The sequence below is a fragment of the Aquarana catesbeiana genome, linkage group LG05 (assembly GCF_042186555.1).
Source record: "Aquarana catesbeiana isolate 2022-GZ linkage group LG05, ASM4218655v1, whole genome shotgun sequence".
Classification (NCBI taxonomy): Eukaryota; Metazoa; Chordata; class Amphibia; order Anura; family Ranidae; genus Aquarana; species Aquarana catesbeiana.
The window spans coordinates 103,007,710-103,023,813 of record NC_133328.1 but is presented as its reverse complement, the minus strand read 5'-3'; positions in this window follow the sequence as shown (position 1 = coordinate 103,023,813).

Sequence of the window (16,104 nt, the reverse complement as noted above, 5' to 3'; positions counted from 1 at the left end):
CCTTGCCTCTCAGACTGCATACTATGAATTATTAGTACACTCCAAAAATGGCTTCATTGATTTTTTAAGGGTAAATTATTAAACTCCCAGGAACAGGTGATGCTCTAACCTAGAAAAGCCATATTGTGATTTTGACTGGAACCAATTTGAAACCAAACTTACTTATTCTTGTATTAAAATGTATAGAGCAAAAGTGATGATGACAATTTGGAAAATGTTATATGAAAAGCCCAGAGGTTCAGTAATGGTGAAGTCTCACTTTCCAAGTGAATAGTTTTGTGATGTTTAGATAATAAAAAGGACAATTATCAAGTGCAGTGGCTGCTGTATGATCTTGCCTGCAGCCTGACGGGTAGACTAATTTAATGGAGTTTAGACTTGGTTACTTTAATTATCCCTTTATAGACTTTTAATTAGTTAGAATTACATTCATTTAAAGCCTTCTTGTTCAGTACGGCAGCTGTTCTCACTGTATCCCCACCGCTGAAGTGAAGCAGCTGGCTATTATGTCTGTTAGCAACACCAGAAGCCTTTTCATATGTATGAGGCAAAAGTTGTCTGCACACAGGGCCGAAGCTTGTAGAAGAGCTCTCCTTAGGGTAGCAAATTTAGTTTTTTTAAATAAAAAAAAGATGATTTCATTCTTTGTGGTAGTGAAAGTATTATATATATTATGTATATATATATATATATATATATATATATATATATATATATATATATATATATATATATATATATATATATATATACACGCACATATACAGTATCTCACAAATGTGAGTACACCCCTCATATTTTTGTAAATATTTTATTACCGGTATATCTTTTCATGTGACAACACTGAAGAAATTACACTTTGCTACAATGTAAAGTAGTGAGTGTACAGCTTGAATGACAGTGTAAATTTGCTGTTTTCTCAAAATAACTCAACACACAGCCATTAATGTCTAAACCACTGGCAACAAAAGTGAGTACACCCCTAAGTGAAAATGTCCAAATTGAGTAGACGAGACTGAGTTGCATTGAATATGAAATATAATGTTGTTATAATTTGAAGATATGGGGATGCGACAAGATGTAAGAGATGGCATGAAGAATATGTTAAGTGCTACATGTGGAATGTAATATATAATATGCAAAAAATAAAGAAATTAAAAAAAAATGTCCAAATTGGGCCCAAAGTGTCAATATTTTGTGTGGCCACCATTATTTTCCAGCACTGCCTTAACCCTCTTGGGCATGGAGTTCACCAGAACTTCACAGGTTGCCACTGGGGTCCTCTTCCATTCCTTCATGATGACATCACAGAGTTGGTGGATGTTAGAGACTTTGCACTCCTCCACTTTCTGTTTGAGGATGCCCCACAGATGCTCAATAGTGTTTAGGTCTGGAGACATGCTTGGCCAGTCCATTACCTTTACCCTCAGCTTCTTTAATAAGGCAGTGGTCGTCTTGGAGGTGTGTGTGGAGTCGTTATCATGTTGGAATACTGCCCTACGGCCCAGTCTCTGAAGGGAGGGGATCATGCTCTGCTTCAGTATGTCACAGTACATGTTGGTAATCATGGTTCCCTCAATGAACTGTAGCTTCCCAGTGCCGGCAGCAGTGGCGGAACTACCGCCATAGCGACCCACACGGGAGCTATGGGGCCTGTAGCCAAGTGGTGCCCGGGGAGGATGAGGAATGCATACTGTACTTGCCAACTTTTTTTTTTTGCCTTGCCGCCGCTAGAGGTCTGCAGCACTAGTCATTTCTGTCTCCATTGTCATTTTACAGAAGACCAGTTAAGGAAGAACCAAGAGGCGGAGCCTGGGTGGCAATGAAAGCGGCTGCAATAGAAATAGAGCTCCATTTCTATTGGCTGCTTTCTTGCCACCCAGGGTCCACCTCCTGGTTCTGTAAAAGGTGCAGAGATGAGCACAGTGAGTCCTGAGCGGCACCGAGGCCCGATGGAGAGTCCTGGGTCCCGGTGCCGTGCTATCCCTGTCTGACTGAGACTCGGCTGTCTCTCTCACTGGCTGCCTCCTATCACATCGTGCCGCCTGGAGAGTCAGTGACAGTCTGAGCAAGTAACTCTACGGGTGGCTGCACGCATAGTGCATGAATGAGGGGGCAGTACTCCTGGGGGGATGAATTGTCCTAGGGGGGTCTGTACTCCTGGGGGGTGAATTCTCCTGGGGGGGTCTGTACTCCTGGGGGGTGAATTGTCCTGGGGGGTTTGTACTCCTGGGGGGGTGAATTTTCCTGGGGGGTCTGTACTCCTGGGGGGTGAATTGTCCTGGGGGGTCTGTACTCCTGCGGGGTGAATTGCCCTGGGGGGTCTGTACTCCTGGGGGGGTGAATTGTCCTGGGGGGGTCTGTACTCCTGGGGGGTGAATTGCCCTGGGGGGTCTGTACTCCTGGGGGGGTGAATTGTCCTGGGGGGTCTGTACTCCTGGAGAAGGTTTGTACAGATGGAGGGGGTTAAGTTGTCCTGGGGGGGTCTGTACAGATGGGGCTAGTTTGTCCAGGGGGTCTGTACTGATGGAGGAGGGTCTATACTGATGGAGGAGGGTCTGTACTGAGGGAGGACTATGGGGGGGAGGGGGGTAATGCCATGTTTTTCCTCACTGGGTGACACCAACCCTAGTGACGCCACTGGTAACTGGGAACAGCTGATGTAAGGAGGGACTCTACTGGGAATGCCTGATGTAAGGAGAGACTCTACTGGGGGCACCTGATGTAAGGAGGGACTCTACTGGGGGCACCTGATGTAAGGAGGGACTCTACTAGGAATGCCTGATGTAAGGAGGGACTCTACTGAGGGCACCTCATGTAAGGAGGGACTCTACTGGGGGAACCTCATGTAAGGAGGGACTCTACTGGGAATGCCTGATGTAAGGAGGGACCCTACTGGGAATGCCTGATGTAAGGAGGGACTCTACTGGGAATGCCTGATGTAAGGAGGGACTCTACTGGGGACACCTGATGTAAGGACGGATTCTGCTGGGAATAATAGAAATAATGCACTTTAATCATCCTGACACCATAACAACCATGGTGCTTGTTAAACTTTCTGGAATACATATATTGCTATTGTGGTGTAGGATCCATCCCTCTCTTTTCTTCTCTCTCCTTCCCTTCTTTCTTTCTTTCTTTCTTTCTTTCTTTCTTTCTTTCTTTCTTTCTTTCTTTCTTTCTTTCTTTCTTTCTTTCTTTCTTTCTTTCTTTCTTTTTCTCTTTCTTTCTTTCTTTCTTTCTTTCTTTCTTTCTTTCTTTCTTTCTTTCTTTCCTTCTTTATTTCTCCATCCCTCATTCATTTCACACCCCCTTTGAGCCACGCCCTTTAAGCCACGCCCACTATTTAACCTAAGCCCTGCCATTTTTTGTGGGGGGGGGGCTGTTTGCGGGGGGGGGGGGGGCCCATACAACATTTTGCTATGGGGCCCTGTGATTTCTAGTTACACCCCTGGCCGGCAGCACTCATGCAGCCCCAGACCATGACACTCCCACCATGCTTGACTGTAGGCAAGACACACTTGTCTTTGTACTCCTCACCTGGTTGTTGCCACACAGGCTTGACACCATCTGAACCAAATACGTTTATTTTGGTATCATCAGACCACAGGACATGGTTCCAGTAATCCATGTCCTTAGTCTGCTTGTCTTCAGCAAACTGTTTGTGGGATTTCTTGTGCATCATCTTTAGAAGAGGCTTCCTTCTGGGACAACAGCCATGCTGACCGATTTGATGCAGTGTGCGGCGTATGGTCTGAGCACTGACAGCTTAAACCCCCCACTCCTTCAACCTCTGCAGCAATGCTGGCAGCACTCATATGTCTGTTTCCCAAAAACAACCTCTGGATTTGACGCTGAGCTTGTGCACTCAGGTTCTTTAGTCGACCATGGCGAGGCCTGTTCTGAGTGGAACCTGTCCTGTTAAACCGCTTTATGGTCTTGGCCACCGTACTACAGGTCAGTTTCAGGGTCATGGCAATCTTCTTATAGCTTAGGCCATCTTTATGTAGAGCAACAATTCTTTTTTTTTTCAGATCCTCAGAGAGTTCTTTGCCAAGTGGTGCCATGTTTAACTTCCAGTGACCAGTATGAGAGAGTGAGAGCAATGACACCAAATTTAACACACCTGCTCCCCATTCACACCTGAGACCTTGTAACACCAATGAGTCACATGACACCGGGGAGGGAAAATGACTACTTGGGCCAAATTGGGACATTTTCACTTGGGGGTGTACTCACTTTTGTTGCCAATGGTTTAGACATTAATAACTGTGTGTTGAGTTATCTTGAGGGGACAGCAAATTTACACTGTTATACAAGCTGTGCACTCACTACTAGGGATGAGCTGAACACCCCCCGGTTCGGTTCCCACCAGAACCTGCGAATGGACTGAAAATTCGCACGAACGTTAGAACCCCATTGACATCTATGGGACTCAAACATTCGAAATCAAAAGTGCTCATCTTAAAGGCTAATTTGCATGGTATTGTCCTAAAAAGGGTTTGGGGACTCGGGGCCTGCCCCAGGGGACATGTATCAATGCAAAAAAAACTTTTAAAAATGGCCGTTTTTTTCGGGAGCAGTGATTTTAATGATGCTTAAAGTAAAGAAAAAAAAAAGTGAAATATTCCTTTAAATATCGTACCTGGGGGGTGTCTATAGTATGTCTGTAAAGTGGCGCGTGTTTCCCGTGCTTAGAACAGTCCCTGTCATTTTTAAAGGGAAAAAAGTCATTTAAAACTGCTTGCGGCTTTAATGTAATGTCGGGTCCTGGCAATATGGATGAAAATCAGTGAGACAAATGGCATTGGTACCCCCCAGTCCATTACCAGGCCCTTTGGGTCTTGTATGGCTATTAAGGGGAACCCCGCACCCAAATTAAAAAAGGAAAGGTGTGGGGCCCCCAGGCCCTATATACTCTGAACAGCAGTTCAGTGCAAACAAGACAGGGACTGTAGGTTTGTTGTTAAGTAGAATCTGTTTGTAATTTTGAACTGGTACATTTTTAACGTGTTTAGCTCCAGCCAAAAAATCTATTTTAAGCTTTTTGGAAAACCTAGGGAAGGGTTATCACCCCTGTGACATTTGTTTTGCTGTCTGTGCTCCTCTTCAGAAGATTTCACCTCACTATTTGTCCCAACGACAAATGTTTTTTGAAAATTTGGGTGTTTTTGTGAAACAAGGATTGGTGATAAAGCATCAGTGGAAAGGAGAAACGTTTTTTCCCATATTAACTCTTACAGGAGAGTATTTCCCTTCCTAGGGGTAGATTTCATCTCACTTCCTGTTGTCTCCTTCCGTTTGCAAGTAGGAGTCGTTTGTAAGTTGGATGTTTGAAAGTAGGGGCCTGCCCTATATACTCAGCAGAAATTTGGGCCTTAGGTGTTGTTGTGGCCACAACACTGTAAGCCCTCACAGGGCCCTGCTGTGAAATATTAGATCAAGAATTGTAATTACATGCCCCTGTTGAACAGGGGCAGAAAAATTGGGCCTTTGGTGGTGGTGGTGGTGCTGGTGCCACAACACTGCAAGTCCTCACAGATACTCTTGGTGGGCACAGAAACGGGCCCTGCTGTGAAATATTAGATCAAGAATTCTAATTCCATGTCCCTGTTGAACAGGGGCTGAAAAATTGGGCCTTAGGCACTGGTGCTGGTGCCACAACACTGCAACCCCTCACAGATACTCTAGTTGGAGCGCAGGATAGCCCTGCTGCAAAGAATTGCATCAAAAATTGTAATTACACGCCCCTGTTAAACAGGGGCTGAAAAATTGGGCCTTAGGCACTGGTGCCACAACACTGCAACCCCTCACAGATACTCTAGATGGAGCGCAGGAACTAGCCCTGCTGCAAAGAATTGCATCAAAAATTGTAATTACACGCCCCTGTTAAACAGGGGCTGAAAAATTGGGCCTTAGGCACTGGTGCTGGTGCCACAACACTGCAACCCCTCACAGATACTCTAGTTGGAGCGCAGGAACTAGCCCTGCTGCAAAGAATTGCATGAAAAATTGTAATTACACGCCCCTGTTAAACAGGGGCTGAAAAATTGGGCCTTAGGCACTGGTGCTGGTGCCACAACACTGCAACCCCTCACAGATACTCTAGTTGGAGCGCGGGAACTAGCCCTGCTGCAAAGAATTGCATCAAAAATTGTAATTACACGCCCCTGTTAAACAGGGGCTGAAAAATTGGGCCTTAGGCACTGGTGCTGGTGCCACAACACTGCAACCCCTCACAGATACTCTAGTTGGAGTGCAGGAACTAGCCCTGCTGCAAAGAATTGCATCAAAAATTGTAATTACACGCCCCTGTTAAACAGGGGCTGAAAAATTGGGCCTTAGGCACTGGTGCTGGTGCCACAACACTGCAACCCCTCACAGATACCCTAGTTGGAGCGTAGGAACTAGCCCTGCTGCAAAGAATTGCATGAAAAATTGTAATTACATGCCCCTGTTAAAACAGGGGCTGAAAAATTGGGCCTTAGGCACTGGTGGCGGGACTGGCGGCGCCCAGAACCAAAAATGTTCTTACAAGCTATCATCATGATCATTGAGGAGAAAGAGGATAATTACTCAGTATAACAGGATAGTCACTCAGCATCAGCATAGGCAGTCTTTGAAGGGATCTGAGATTTCAAAAAAATGTATTCGGTTACATCAGCATCAGGTGCTTGGTAGCTGGTGGTGATCCAAGACTGATTAATTTTTATGAAGGTCAGTCGATCGACCGAGTCAGTGGACAGATGCACCCTGTGATCGGTTACAAAGCCTCCAGCAGCACTGAATGTCCGTTCCGAAAGAACGCTGGATGCAGGACAGGCCAGTAGTTCAATTGCATACTTTGCAAGCTCTGGCCAGTGATCCATCCTCAAGACCCAGTAACCCAGAGGATTTTCGGTGGGAAAGGTGTCCAAGTCAGATCTTGCCCCTAGGTATTTCTGCGCCATGTAAAACAGACGCTGGCGATGGTTGCTGGAACCGATTATACCTTGGGGCTGCGGACTAAAAAATTGTCTGAACGCATCGGTCAGACGGCCACCTTCTCCACCGCTCCTTCTTTGACTGACCGAAGCCTCAGCAATACGTTGTCCAGAAACAGGAGTTTGTAACCTCCCAGTCTCTGGGAACGCGTTGCACAGACCTTTCTGCAAGGCCTCCCGAAGATGTTTCACCCTCTGCTCCCTCTGCGATGGCAAGATAAGGTCCGCAACCTTACCCTTGTAACGTGGATCAAGGAGGGTTGCCAGCCAGTATTGTTTCTTCTCCTTGATACCACGAATATAAGGATCCTTCCGCAGGCTTTGCAGGATCAGGGAGGCCATGCAGCGTAGGTTTGCTGAGGCATTCGGTCCGGGGTCCTCTGGCTCACTAAGGACGACATGATCCGCAGCCACCTCCTCCCAGCCACGTACAAGTCCATGTGTTTCTTGGGACTGTAAATGATCCCTTAAAGACTGCTGCTAATGCTGAGTGCCAGGCTCCACCTCCATACTGACACAATCCTCCTCCTCCTCGTCCTCTTCCTGTGTGATCGACGGGCACACAGGAACACTGTCTGGATAAAGGGGGCCTTGAGAGCTAAGGAAGTCCTCCTCTTCCTGCCTCTGTTCTGCCTCAAGTGCCCTGTCCATTACTCCACGCAGCGTGTGCTCCAACAGGTGGACAGGGGGGACAGTGTCACTGATGCATGCACTGTCACTGCTCACCATCCTCATGGCCTCCTTAAATGGTGACAGGACAGTGCATGCATCCCTGATCATGGCCCACTGGCGTGGGGAAAAAAAAACAAGCTCCCCTGACCCTGTCCTGGTGCCATAGTCGCACAGGTACTCATTGATGCCCTCTGCTGCTTGTGCAGCCGCTGCAGCATGGCCAACGTTGAGTTCCACCTGGTGGGCATGTCACAGATTAGGCGGTTCTTGGGCAGGTTAAATTCCTTTTGGAGGTCTGCCAGCCGAGCACTGGCATTATATGACCGGCGGAAATGCACACAGACTTTCCTGGCCTGCCTCAGGACATCCTGTAAGCCCGGGTACCTGCCCAAGAACCGCTACACCACCAAGTTAAGGACGTGAGCCAAACAGGGCACATGGGTCAGTTGTCCCTGTCGGAGGGTGGAGAGGAGGTTGGTGCCATTGTCGCAAACCACCATTCCTGCCTTAAGTTGGCGTGGCATCAACCACCTCTGAACCTGCCCCTGCAGAGCTGACAGAACCTCTGCCCCAGTGTGGCTCCTGTCCCCCAAGCACAGCAGCTCAAGCACCGCTTGCCATCTTTTGGCCTGCTTACTTGAGTAGCCCCTTGAACGCCTACGGAGCTCCGCTGGTTCCGAGGACAGAGCACAGGAAGAGGCCATGGAGGAAGAAGAGGAGGGGGTGGAGGAGAGAGGTGTGTCAGAATCATTAGTAGTCGCATTTTGGAGGCGTGGTGGCGGAACAACCTCCAACACTACTGCACCTTGTCCTGCATCCTTCCCAGCTGCCAGCAGAGTCACCCAATGCGCCGTGAAACTTAGGTAATGTCCCTGTCCATGCCTGCTGGACCATGAGTCAGCGGTAATATGCACCTTACCGCTGGCCGCCCTGTACAGCGAAGCATGGACATTGCCTTCCACATGCCAGTAGAGAGCCGGAATCGCCTTCCGTGAGAAAAAGTGGCATTTGGGTACCTGCCACTGAGGAACCGCACATTCCACAAACTCACGGAAGGGGGTAGAGTCTACCAACTGAAAAGGTAGCAGTTGAAGTGCTAGCAATTTTGCCAAGCTAGCATTCAACCACTGGGCTTGTGGATGGCTGGGAGCGAACTTCTTTCGGCGGTGCAGCAGCTGGGGCAGGGAAGTTTGCCTGGTACAAACTGACGTCGGTGTACCGAAAGCAGATTGCCCACAAGTACTTGGCTGTGACACACCTAATTCTACACCTTTATTCCTCTCAGTGCAGGTCTCAGAGAGGACTGAAGGTATAGTGGGGTTGGAGATCTCAGCTGATAAGGAGCAATGAGAGGTCCTCTTTGTTCTTTGGTGTGGGTCTTTTAGATACGCTTGCCAACGAACTGCATGGCAGGTCAACATATGTCTGGTCAAGCATGTGGTGCCCAAGCGGGAGATGTTTTGGCCACACGAGATACGCTTGAGACATATGTTGCAAATAGCAGTGGTGCGATCTGATGCACTCGTCTCAAAAAAGGTCCACACCAAAGAAATTTTGGAATAACGCGCAGAGACAGCAGCGCCCTGCATGTGGAGCTTTGCGGCGTGATGCAGTCAGTGTGCTGCCCTTAGGCTGGCCCCTGGAGGGCATCCTGCCTCGTTGGTGATGTGCCTCCTCCTCCTCCTCGCTCCTATCAGGCACCCACGTTGAATCAGTGACCTCATCATCCCCTCCCTCATCACTGGAGCAAACCTGGCAGTATGCTGCAGTAGGGGGAGCATGACTGCCAGATTGCTGTCCTTCTTGGGCACCCCCTCTGTCCGTGCTCATGTTACTGCCTTCATCTAGCTCAGTATCATCATCAGAGCCTTCTAATGGCTGGGCATCCACCTGGAGCATGTACCCAACACTGTGGTCAAACAGTTCGAGGGACTCCTCAGGAGGACATGGTGGGGCTACTGAAGGAGTCACTGATGCCATTGAGCCGAGGGAAGAGGCCACGTTGGCAGCTGCTTTGCCAGACATAGTACCCTGAGCATGGGTGAGAGAGGATGAGGAGGATGAGGATGGCTTAGTCATCCACTCGACCAAGTCTTCCGCATGTTGCGGCTCAACACGGCCAGCTGCCGAAAAAAAGGCCAAGCATGTCTCACGGCCACGTGCTGATGAGGATGCACCATCACCACGACCAGCACTGTTGCCTCTAGACACAGAGCCTGCTTGCCCTCTTTTATTGGCTTGTGATTGTCTGCCTCTCCTTGTTGGCCTTCCAGACATACTAATGGCCTGCAGTGAGATGTAGCTGCACTAAGCTGGGATATATATATATATATATATATATATATATATATATATATATATATATATATATATATATACTGATACTGCAGCTAGCAAAATCAACTGCCTGCCTGTAGTATGAGAACACCACCAATCTTCTACAGGTAGCTTTAGATGAACACTGTGCAGAGGACGCACTACACCAACGTTAAAATAATGTAGCTGCCTGCGGTAGTGATAGGATCAGGAAAACACCACCAACCTTCTACAGGTAGCTTTAGCTGAACACTGTGCAGAGGTCGCACTACGCCAACGTTAAAATAATGTAGCTGCCTGCGGTAGTGATAGGATCAGGAAAACACCACCAACCTTCTACAGGTAGCTTTAGCTGAACACTGTTCAGAGGACGCACTACACTAACTTGTAGCTTTAGCTGAACACTGTTCAGAGGACGCACTACACTAACTTGTAACTTTAGCTGAACACTGTGCACTACACTAACTTGTAGCTTTAGCTGAACACTGTTCAGAGGACGCACTACACTAACTTGTAGCTTTAGCTGAACAGTGTGCAGAGGTCGCACTACACTAACTTGTAGCTTTAGCTGAACACTGTTCAGAGGACGCACTACACTAGCTTGTAGCTTTAGCTGAACACTGTGCACTACACTAACTTGTAGCTTTAGCTGAACACTGTTCAGAGGACGCACTACACTAACTTGTAGCTTTAGCTGAACACTGTGCAGAGGTCGCACTACACTAACTTGTAGCTTTAGCTGAACACTGTGAGGAGGATGCAATACATTAACTTGTAGCTTTAGCTGAACACTGTGCACTACACTAACTTGTAGCTTTAGCTGAATACTGTTCAGAGGACACACTACACTAACTTGTAGCTTTAGCTGAACACTGTGCAGAGGTCGCACTACACTAACTTGTAGCTTTAGCTGAACACTGTGAGTAGGACGCACTACACTAACTTGTAGCTTTAGCTGAACACTGTGCACTACACTAATTTGTAGCTTTAGCTGAACACTGTTCAGAGGACGCACTACACTAACTTGTAGCTTTAGCTGAACACTGTGCAGAGGTCGCACTACACTAAATTGTAGCTTTAGCTGAACACTGTTCAGAGGACGCTCTACACTAACTTGTAGCTTTAGCTGAGCACTGTGAGGAGGACGCACTGCACTAACTTGTAGCTTTAGCTGAACACTGTTCAGAGGACACTCTACACTAACTTGTAGCTTTAGCTGAACACTGTGCAGAGGTCGCACTACACTAACTTGTAGCTTTGGCTGAACAGTGTGCAGAGGTGACACTAAACTAACTTGTAGCTTTAGCTGAACACTGTGAAGAGGACGCACTACACTAACTTGTAGCTTTAGCTGAGCACTGTGAGGAGGATGCACTGCACTAACTTGTAGCTTTAGCTGAACACTGTTCAGAGGACGCTCTACACTAACTTGTAGCTTTAGCTGAACACTGTGCAGAGGTCGCACTACACTAACTTGTAGCTTTGGCTGAACAGTGTGCAGAGGTGACACTAAACTAACTTGTAGCTTTAGCTGAACACTGTGAGGAGGTCGCACTACACTAACTTGTAGCTTTAGCTGAACACTGTTCAGAGGACGTACTACACTAACTTGTAGCTTTAGCTGAACACTGTGCACTACACTAACTTGTAGCTTTAGCTGAACACTGTTCAGAGGACGCACTCCACTAACTTGTAGCTTTAGCTGAACACTGTGCAGAGGTCGCACTACACTAACTTGTAGCTTTAGCTGAACACTGTGAGGAGGACACACTACATTAACTTGTAGCTTTAGCTGAACACTGTGCATTACACTAATTTGTAGCTTTAGCTGAATACTGTTCAGAGGACACACTACACTAACTTGTAGCTTTAGCTGAACACTGTGCAGAGGTCGCACTACACTAACTTGTAGCTTTAGCTGAACACTGTGCAGAGGTCGCACTACACTAACTTGTAGCTTTAGCTGAACACTGTGCACTACACTAACTTGTAGCTTTAGCTGAACACTGTTCAGAGGACGCACTACACTAACTTGTAGCTTTAGCTGAACACTGTGCAGAGGTCGCACTAAACTAACTTGTAGCTTTAGCTGAACACTGTGCAGAGGTCATACTAAACTAACTTGTAGCTTTAGCTGAACACTGTTCAGAGGACGCACTACACTAACTTGTAGCTTTAGCTGAACACTGTGCAGAGGTCGCACTACACTAACTTGTAGCTTTAGCTGAACACTGTGCACTACACTAACTTGTAGCTTTAGCTGAACACTGTGCACTACACTAATTTGTAGCTTTAGCTGAACACTGTGAAGAGGACGCACTACACTAACTTGTAGCTTTAGCTGAACACTGTGCACTACACTAACTTGTAGCTTTAGCTGAACACTGTTCAGAGGACGCACTACACTAACTTGTAGCTTTAGCTGAACACTGTGCAGAGGTCGCACTAAACTAACTTGTAGCTTTAGCTGAACACTGTGCAGAGGTCATACTAAACTAACTTGTAGCTTTAGCTGAACACTGTTCAGAGGACGCACTACACTAACTTGTAGCTTTAGCTGAACACTGTGCAGAGGTCGCACTACACTAACTTGTAGCTTTAGCTGAACACTGTGCACTACACTAACTTGTAGCTTTAGCTGAACACTGTGCACTACACTAATTTGTAGCTTTAGCTGAACACTGTGAAGAGGACGCACTACACTAACTTGTAGCTTTAGCTGAACACTGCGCACTACACTAAATTGTAGCTTTAGCTGAACACTGTGAAGAGGACGCACTACACTAACTTGTAGCTTTAGCTGAACACTGTGAGGAGGACGCACTACACTAACTTGTAGCTTTAGCTGAACACTGTGAGGAGGACGCACTACACTAACTTGTAGCTTTAGCTGAACACTGTGCAGAGGTCGCACTACACTAACTTGTAGCTTTGGCTGAACAGTGTGCAGAGGTGACACTAAACTAACTTGTAGCTTTAGCTGAACACTGCGAGGAGGATGCACTACACTAACTGTAAATAGTCTAGCTGCCTGACTGTAGTACTAATAGGATCAGAATAACACCAGCAATTTTCTTCAGGTAGCTGTAAATACTGTAACAACACAAGCCTGCCTGTCAGTAGGAAGATAATAACAGGAACGGATCTAGCTAAACTGAATACAGTGTATATATATATATATATATATATATATATATACAACACCTGGGATGCATATATATACACAATACACTGTAAGTGCAGCTAACTGACTGACTGTCCTGCCTAATCTATCTAACTTAAATCAAATGACACTGTCTCTTTGTCTCTGTCTCTCAACACCGGAACACACTACACAGGGCCGCCATGCAGGCGGCCTTATATAGTGTGGGGCGTGTACTAAACCCCCTGAGCTATAATTGGCCAAAGCCACCCTGGCTTTGGCCAATTACAGCTCTCTCTACAGACGGCACTGTGATTGGCCAAGCATGCGGGTCATAGTGCATGCTTGGCCAATCATCAGCCAGCAATGCACTGCGATGCCACAGTGAATTATGGGCCGTGACGCGCCACACGAATTTGGCGCGAACGGCCCATATTGTTCGCAATTTGGCGAACGATCGAACAGACGATGTTCGAGTCGAACATGGGTTCGACTCGAACACGAAGCTCATCCCTACTCACTACATTACATTGTAGCAAAGTGTCATTTCTTCAGTGTTGTCACATGAAAAGATATAATAAAATATTTACAAAAATGGAAGGGGTGTACTCACTTTCGTGATATACTGTATATATATATATATATATATATATATATATATATATATATATATATATATATATATATATTATACATACAACATAACCCATTCCCAGAAAATAAATAAAGAGGACAATTTACAGTTTTCCTTAAAAAAAATAGATACATAAACATGAAAAAAAAGTCAGGGTTTATCCCCTAGTGACCAATTAGATTATTTGCTAGAGAATAAAAGATGAACCTGTTAATCCAGATTTCCTTGTCATAAGAAGTTTATTGAGTATACAATGTTATAAAGATACATAAAGTAAGTTTACAAGGATTTATAAAGTAAGCTCATTGTTTTACAGTAGGGTTTATATAGGTAAATATCATGAAATTTCAAATATTAAACATTGGGTTCACGTAAACCTAAATTAAAGATATATATCATTTCCTTAGTTACTTTTGTAGGTATTTAAATGATTTATACCTACTATACATATTGTTTACAAGTAGAGTGTATATAGGTCAAATAAATTCTGATAATGAGCTTTAATCGTAAGGTGGAGAAAAGGAAAGAGAAAGAAGAAAAAAGGTTGAAAGGTAGAGGTATGGTCCACAAGGTTGTCCCGCTCGTCAGTTTATTATTCTTTTTAGTTCTCTTTGAAGCCTTAGAATGGGTGTCTCTGTAAGTCATTTAATCTGTTACCATGGCAACAGGACAGAGTCATTGAAGTTTGACAGGAACTGTTGTTTTATCCAAGGATGCCAAAGTTTTTCAAATTTTGGAATTTGATTTTGATCGATGGCTACCATCTTAGCATGGGACATTGTATTATTCATTCTGTGAATTGTTTCTGCTAGTACCAATGTAGGAGATTTCCATGCCTTGGCCACTGTTTGTTTTGCAGCCGTTATTAGTTGGATCATAAGTTTGAATTGAGAGAGTGTTAACCATTCCGGTTTTAGATTAAGTAAAGTTAAATATGGATCTGGTTGTATTATTTTTTTAAATATTTTAGATGCAATCACGAAGACTTCCTTCCAGAAGGTTTGGATTACTGGGCACGTCCACCATATGTGTAAATATGTGCCTATTTCTGGGCATCCTCGAAAACAAAGAGCTGAGGTATTAGGTGAATATTTTGCCACTCTAGCGGGTACAAGGTACCAGCGAGTTAGGACTTTATAATTTGTCTCCAGTGCTAAGATGTTGGGTGAAGATGACTTAGATGTGAGCCATATGTTAGACCAGTCCGTGTCTTCTAAAGTTCGTCCCAGGTCCTCCTCCCACCTCTGAACGTAAGAGGGTCTATTAAGATTTGCTACTCCATATAATTGATTATAAAGTGATGAAATTGTACCTTTAGCAAATGGATCTTTTGTACAGATTGATTCAAAAATGGATAATTGGGATAATGGTGTATCCCCCTTTAGGAATGGTGTATAGAAATTTTTGATTTGGAGATATCTAAATATCTCAGAGTTTGGTAGATCATATTTTTCTCTAAGCGATGGGAATGAAAGGAATGATTTAGATGCTATGAAGTCATTTAGTGTCTGAATGCCTGATGTTGTCCAAGCTTTAAAAGAATTTGGGTAGATCCATGCCGGATAAAAGGCCGGATTTCTGATAAAAGAAAGGAGAGGATTGTGTGGAGATTGTAACTGATATTTGGTTTTTAGTTTATCCCAGAGAGATAAGAAGTGTTTAGTTATGGGATTATGAATTTTAAAGCGGTCTTTAGGATCAAGCCATAATAAATTTGATATTAATAGAGGGTCATTTTCTGAAGCCTCTATAAATACCCATAATGGGATTTCCTGTTTTGCATGGTATTTGGACAGACTGGCCAAATGTGCTGCTCTGTAGTAGTTAGTAAAATTAGGGTATCCCAGGCCTCCTTTATTTTTGGGAAGATGTAGTGTGTGTATAGGTATATGTGGTTTAGAAGAGCCCCATATAAACGTAGTTGCTCTTTTTTGTACTATTCTCAAAAAATAGGAAGGAATTGGAATAGGGAGGACTCTGAATAGATAAAGCAATTTGGGTAGAATAGTCATTTTGATTGCATTAATCTTCCCTATCCAGGATAAAGGAAGTTGCGACCATTGTTTTATTAGATTTGTGATCTGTCTTAATACAGGAGGATAATTGGTTGAGAATAAGTCAGAATGAGATGCTGTTAAATGAATTCCAAGATATGGGATTGATTTTTCTGCCCATGTGAATGGGAGTGCAGCCCTAGCCGGGATCAATTCCATGTTTGTGAGTGAAATATTAAGCACTAGGCATTTCTTAGGATTAATCATAAGGCCGGATAGGGCTGCAAATCCATCAAGAGCTGGTATTAAGTTAGGACCAGAGACCTGTGGTGATGATAGAAAAAGTAATATATCGTCTGCAAA